The sequence below is a fragment of the Schistocerca gregaria genome, unplaced genomic scaffold (genome assembly GCF_023897955.1).
Source record: "Schistocerca gregaria isolate iqSchGreg1 unplaced genomic scaffold, iqSchGreg1.2 ptg000721l, whole genome shotgun sequence".
Lineage (NCBI taxonomy): Eukaryota > Metazoa > Arthropoda > Insecta > Orthoptera > Acrididae > Schistocerca > Schistocerca gregaria.
The window spans coordinates 449,102-455,804 of record NW_026062098.1 but is presented as its reverse complement, the minus strand read 5'-3'; positions in this window follow the sequence as shown (position 1 = coordinate 455,804).

Genomic DNA, 6,703 nt, shown 5'->3' with positions numbered 1-6,703 from the left:
AAACCTAAGAAATTCGTCCGTTTTCGTCATTTGTTATCGAATCGACTTAAAGCCAGATCGTCACATTGGCCGCTCTTCTTTCCGAAACGCTTGTACTTATCGTCTGCAAAGCTATGTCGCGTGCTGCGGTATGCGGACTCACTAAAAGCACCATAGTAGAACGCAGATGAAGCTTCTAAGTTGATGTAATAGCCAGTAAGAAGTAGTACAATTAAAGTTTTAGGTATCGGTTAATGACTTTTACCCTTCTTTGGTGCCTTGGACACGAGCTAGGAAATTAAGATTTTTCATGAAGGAGGACTATCAGCCGAGTAGCACGGGAGAATGTGAAATGTGTTCATATGTAGTAAAAACCTGAGAAATCCGTCCGTTTTCGTCATTTGTTATCGAATCGACTTAAAGCCAGATCGTCACATTGGCCGCTCTTCTCTCTGAAACGGTTGTACTTATCGTCTGTAAAACTATGTCGCGTGCTGCGGTATGCGGAGAAACTAAAATCACCGTAGTAGAACACAGATGAAGCTTCTAAGTTGATGTAATAGCCAGGAAGAAGTAGTACAATTCAAGTTTTAGGTATCGATTATTGACTTTTTAGCTGGATTTGGTGCCTTGGACATGAGCTAGGACCTTAAGATTCTGCATGAAAGGAGGACTAGCAGCCGAGTTGCACGGAAGAATGTGAAAAGTGTTCATATGTAGTAAAAACCTGAGAAATCCGTCCGTTTTCGTCATTTGTTATCGAATTGACTTAAAGTCAGATCGTCACATTGTCCGCTCATATCTCTGAAACGGTTGTACTTATCGTCTGCAAAGCTATGTCGCTTGCTGCGGTATGCGGAGACACTAAAATGACCATAGTAGAACACAGATGAAGCATCTAAGTTGATGTAATAGCCAGTAAGAAGTAGTCCAATTCAAGTTTTAGGTATCGATTATTGACTTTTTAGCTGGCTTTGGTGCCTTGGACATGAGCTAGGACCTTAAGATTCTGCATGAAAGGAGGACTAGCAGCCGAGTTGCACGGGAGAATGTGAAAAGTGTTCATATGTAAAAAAATACCTGAGAAATCCGTCCGTTTTCGTCATTTGTTATCGAATCGACTTAAAGCCAGATCGTCACATTGGTCGCTCTTCTCTCTGAAACGTTTGTACTTATCGTCTGCAAAGCTATGTCGCATGCTGCGGTATGCTGAGACACTACAAGCAGCATAGTAGAACACAGATGAAGCTTCTAAGTTGATGTAATAGCCAGTAAGAAGTAGTACAATTCAAGTTTTAGGTATCGATTATTGACTTTTTAGCTAGCTTTGGTGCCTTGGACATGAGCTAGGACCTTAAGATTCAGCATGAAAGGAGGACTAGCAACCAAGTAGCACGGGAGAATGTGAAAAGTGTTCATATGTAGTAAAAACCTGAGAAATCCGTCCGTTTTCGTCATTTGTTATCGAATCGACTTAAACCAGATCGTCACATTGGCCGCTCTTCTCTCTGAAACGCTTGTACTTATCGTCTGCAAAGCTATGTCGCATGCTGCGGTATGCTGAGACACTACAAGCAGCATAGTAGAACACAGATGAAGCTTCTAAGTTGATGTAATAGCCAGTAAGAAGTAGTACAATTCAAGTTTTAGGTATCGATTATTGACTTTTTAGCTGGCTTTGGTGCCTTGGACATGAGCTACGGCCTTAAGATTCTGCATGAAAGGAGGACTAGCAGCCGAGTTGCACTGGAGAATGTGAAAAGTGTTCATATGTAAAAAAATACTTGAGAAATCCGTCCGTTTTCGTCATTTGTTATCGAATCGACTGAAAGCCAGATCGTCACATTGGACGCTCTTCTCTCTGAAACGCTTGTACTTATCGTCTGCAGAGCTATGTCGCGTGCTGCGGTATGCGGAGACACTAAAATCACCATAGTAGAACACAAATGAAGCTTCTAAGTTGACGTAATAACCAGGAAGAAGTAGTACAATTCAAGTTTTAGGTATCGATTATTGACTTTTTAGCTGGCTTTGGTGCCTTGGACATGAGCTAGGACCTTAACATTCTGCATGAAAGGAGGACTAGCAGCCGATTTGCATGGGAGAATGTGAAAAGTGTTCATATGTAGTAAAAACCCGAGAAATCCGTCCGTTTTCGTCATTTGTTATCGAATCGACTTAAAGCCAGATCGTCACATTAGCCGCTCTTCTCTCTGAAACGGTTGTACTTATCGATTGCAAAGCTATGTCGCGTGTTGCGGTATGCGGAGACACTAAAAGCACCATAGTAGAACACAGATGAAGCTTCTAAGTTGACGTAATAGCCAGGAAGAAGTAGTACAATTCAAGTTTTAGATATCGATTATTGACTTTTTAGCTGGCTTTGGTGCCTTGGACACGAGCTAGGACCTTAACATTTTGCATGAAAGGAGGACTAGCAGCCGATTTGCATGGGAGAATGTGAAAAGTGTTCATATGTAGTAAAAACCTGAGAAATCCGTCCACTTTCGTCATTTGTTATCGAATCGACTTAAAGCCAGATCGTCACATTGGCCGCTCTTCTCTCTGAAAAAGTTGTACTTATCGTCTGCAAAGCTATGTCGCGTACTGCGGTATGCGGAGACACTAAAAGCACCATAGTAGAACACAGATGAAGCTTCTAAGTTGATGTAATAGCCAGTAAGAAGTAGTACAATTAAAGTTTTAGGTATCGGTTAATGACTTTTTACCCTTCTTTGGTGCCTTGGACACGAGCTAGGAAATTAAGATTTTGCATGAAGGAGGACTAGCAGCCGAGTTTCACGGGAGAATGTGAAAAGTGTTCATATGTAGTAAAAACCCGAGAAATCCGTCCGTTTTCGTCATTTGTTATCGAATCGACTTAAAGCCAGATCGTCACATTGGCCGCTCTTCTCTCTGAAACGGTTGTACTTATCGTCTGCAAAACTATGTCGCGTGCTGCGGTATGCGGAGACACTAAAATCACCATAGTAGAACACAGACGAAGCTTCTAAGTTGATGTAATAGCCAGTAAGAAGTAGTACAATTCAAGTTTTAGGTATCGATTATTGACTTTTTAGCTGGCTTTGGTGCCTTGGACATGAGCTAGGACCTTAAGATTCTGCATGAAAGGAGGACTAGCAGCCGAGTTGCAAGGGAGAATGTGAAAAGTGTTCATATGTAGTAAAAACCTGAGAAATCCGTCCGTTTTCGTCATTTGTTATCGAATCGACTTAAAGCCAGATCGTCACATTGGCCGCTCTTCTCACTGAAACGGTTGTACTTATCGTCTGCAAAGCTATGTCGCGTACTGCGGTATGTGGAGACACTAAAATAACCATAGTAGAACACAGACCAAGCTTCTAAGTTGATGTAATAGCCAGTAAGAAGTAGTACAATTCAAGTTTTAGGTATCGGTTAATAACTTTTACCCTTCTTTGGTGCCTTGGACACGAGCTAGGAAATTAAGATTTTGCATGAAGGAGGACTATCAGCCGAGTTGCACGGGAGAATGTGAAAAGTGTTCATATGTAGTAAAAACCTGAGAAATCCGTCCGTTTTCGTAATTTGTTATCGAATCGACTTAAAGCCAGATCGTCACATTGGCCGCTCTGCTCTCGGAAACGGTTGTACTTATCGTCTGCAAAGCTATGTCGCGTGTTGCCGTAGGCGGAAACAGGAAAAGCACCATAGTAGAACACAGATGAAGCTTCTAAGTTGATGTAATAGCCAGGAAGAAGTAGTACAATTCAAGTTTTAGGTATCGATTATTGACTTTTTAGCTGCCTTTGGTGCCTTGGACATGAGTTAGGACCTTATGATTCTGCATGACAGGAGGACTAGCAGCCGAGTTGCACGGAAGAATGTGAAAAGTGTTCATATGTAGTAAAAACCTGAGAAATCCGTCCGTTTTCGTCATTTGTTATCGAATCGACTTAAAGCCAGATCGTCACATTGGCCGCTCTTATCTCTGAAACGGTTGTACTTATCGTCTGCAAAGCTATGTCGCTTGCTGCGGTATGCGGAGACACTAAAATGACCATAGTAGAACACAGATGAAGCATCTAAGTTGATGTAATAGCCAGTAAGAAGTAGTCCAATTCAAGTTTTAGGTATCGATTATTGACTTTTTAGCTGGCTTTGGTGCCTTGGACATGAGCTAGGACCTTAAGATTCTGCATGAAAGGAGGACTAGCAGCCGAGTTGCACGGGAGAATGTGAAAAGTGTTCATATGTAAAAAAATACCTGAGAAATCCGTCCGTTTTCGTCATTTGTTATCGAATCGACTTAAAGCCAGATCGTCACATTGGTCGCTCTTCTCTCTGAAACGTTTGTACTTATCGTCTGCAAAGCTATGTCGCATGCTGCGGTATGCTGAGACACTACAAGCAGCATAGTAGAACACAGATGAAGCTTCTAAGTTGATGTAATAGCCAGTAAGAAGTAGTACAATTCAAGTTTTAGGTATCGATTATTGACTTTTTAGCTAGCTTTGGTGCCTTGGACATGAGCTAGGACCTTAAGATTCAGCATGAAAGGAGGACTAGCAGCCGCGTAGCACGGGAGAATGTGAAAAGTGTTCATATGTAGTAAAAACCTGAGAAATTCGTCCGTTTTCGTCATTTGTTATCGAATCGACTTAAAGCCAGATCGTCACATTGGCCGCTCTTCTCTCTGAAACGCTTGTACTTATCGTCTGCAAAGCTATGTCGCATACTGCGGTATGCTGAGACACTACAAGCAGCATAGTAGAACACAGATGAAGCTTCTAAGTTGATGTAATAGCCAGTAAGAAGTAGTACAATTCAAGTTTTAGGTATCGATTATTGACTTTTTAGCTGGCTTTGGTGCCTTGCACATGAGCTACGGCCTTAAGATTCTGCATGAAAGGAAGACTAGCAGCCGAGTTGCACGGGAGAATGTGAAAAGTGTTCATATGTAAAAAAATACTTGAGAAATCCGTCCGTTTTCGTCATTTGTTATCGAATCGACTTAAAGCCAGATCGTCACATTGGTCGCTCTTCTCTCTGAAAAGGTTGTACTTATCGTCTGCAAAGCTATGTCGCGTGCTGCGGTATGCGGAGACACTAAAAGCACCATAGTAGAACAGAGATGAAGCTTCTAAGTTGACGTAATAGCCAGGAAGAAGTAGTACAATTCAAGATTTAGGTATCGATTATTGACTTTTTAGCTGGCTTTGGTGCCTTGGACATGAGCTAGGACCTTAACATTCTGCATGAAAGGAGGACTAGCAGCCGATTTGCATGGGAGAATGTGAAAAGTGTTCATATGTAGTAAAAACCCGAGAAATCCGTCCGTTTTCGTCATTTGTTATCGAATCGACTTAAAGCCAGATCGTCACATTAGCCGCTCTTCTCTCTGAAACGGTTGTACTTATCGATTGCAAAGCTATGTCGCGTGTTGTGGTATGCGGAGACACTAAAAGCACCATAGTAGAACACAGATGAAGCTTCTAAGTTGACGTAATAGCCAGGTAGAAGTAGTACAATTCAAGTTTTAGGTATCGATTATTGACTTTTTAGCTGGCTTTGGTGCCTTGGACACGAGGTAGGACCTTAAGATTCTCTATGAAAGGAGGACTAGCAGCCGAGTTGCAGGGGAGAATGTGAAAAGTGTTCATATGTAGTAAAAACCTGAGAAATCCGTCCGTTTTCGTCATTTGTTATCGAATCGACTTAAAGCCAGATCGTCACATTGGCCGCTCTTCTCTCTGAAACGCTTGTACTTATCGTCTGCAAAGCTATGTCGCTTGCTGCGGTATGTGGAGACACTAAAAGCACCATAGTAGAACACAGATGAAGCTTCTAAGTTGATGTAATAGCCAGTAAGAAGTAGTGGAATTCAAGTTTTAGGTATCGATTATTGACTTTTTAGCTGGCTTTGGTGCCTTGGACATGAGCTAGGACCTTAAGATTCTGCATGAAAGGAGGACTAGCAGCCGAGTTGCACGGGAGAATGTGAAAAGTGTTCATATGTAGTAAAAACCTGAGAAATCCGTCCGTTTTCGTCATTTGTTATCGAATCGACTTAAAGCCAGATAGTCACATTGGCCGCTCTTCTCTCCGAAACGCTTGTACTTATCGTCTGCAAAGCTATGTCGCGTGCTGCGGTATGCGGACTCACTAAAAGCACCATAGTAGAACACAGATGAAGCTTCTAAGTTGATGTAATAGCCAGTAAGAAGTAGTACAATTAAAGTTTTAGGTATCGGTTAATGACTTTTACCCTTCTTTGGTGCTTTGGACACGAGCTAGGAAATTAAGATTTTGCATGAAGGAGGACTATCAGCCGAGTTGCACGGGAGAATGTGAAATGTGTTCATATGTAGTAAAAACCTGAGAAATCCGTCCGTTTTCGTCATTTGTTATCGAATCGACTTAAAGCCAGATCGTCACATTGGCCGCTCTTCTCTCTGAAACGGTTGTACTTATCGTCTGTAAAACTATGTCGCGTGCTGCGGTATGCGGAGAAACTAAAATCACCGTAGTAGAACACAGATGAAGCTTCTAAGTTGATGTAATAGCCAGGAAGAAGTAGTACAATTCAAGTTTTAGGTATCGACTATTGACTCTTTAGCTGTCTTTGGTGCCTTGGACACGAGCTAGGACCTTATGATTCTGCATGAAAGGAGGACTAGCAGCCGAGTTCCACGGAAGAATGTGAAAAGTGTTCATATGTAGTAAAAACCTGAGAAATCCGTCC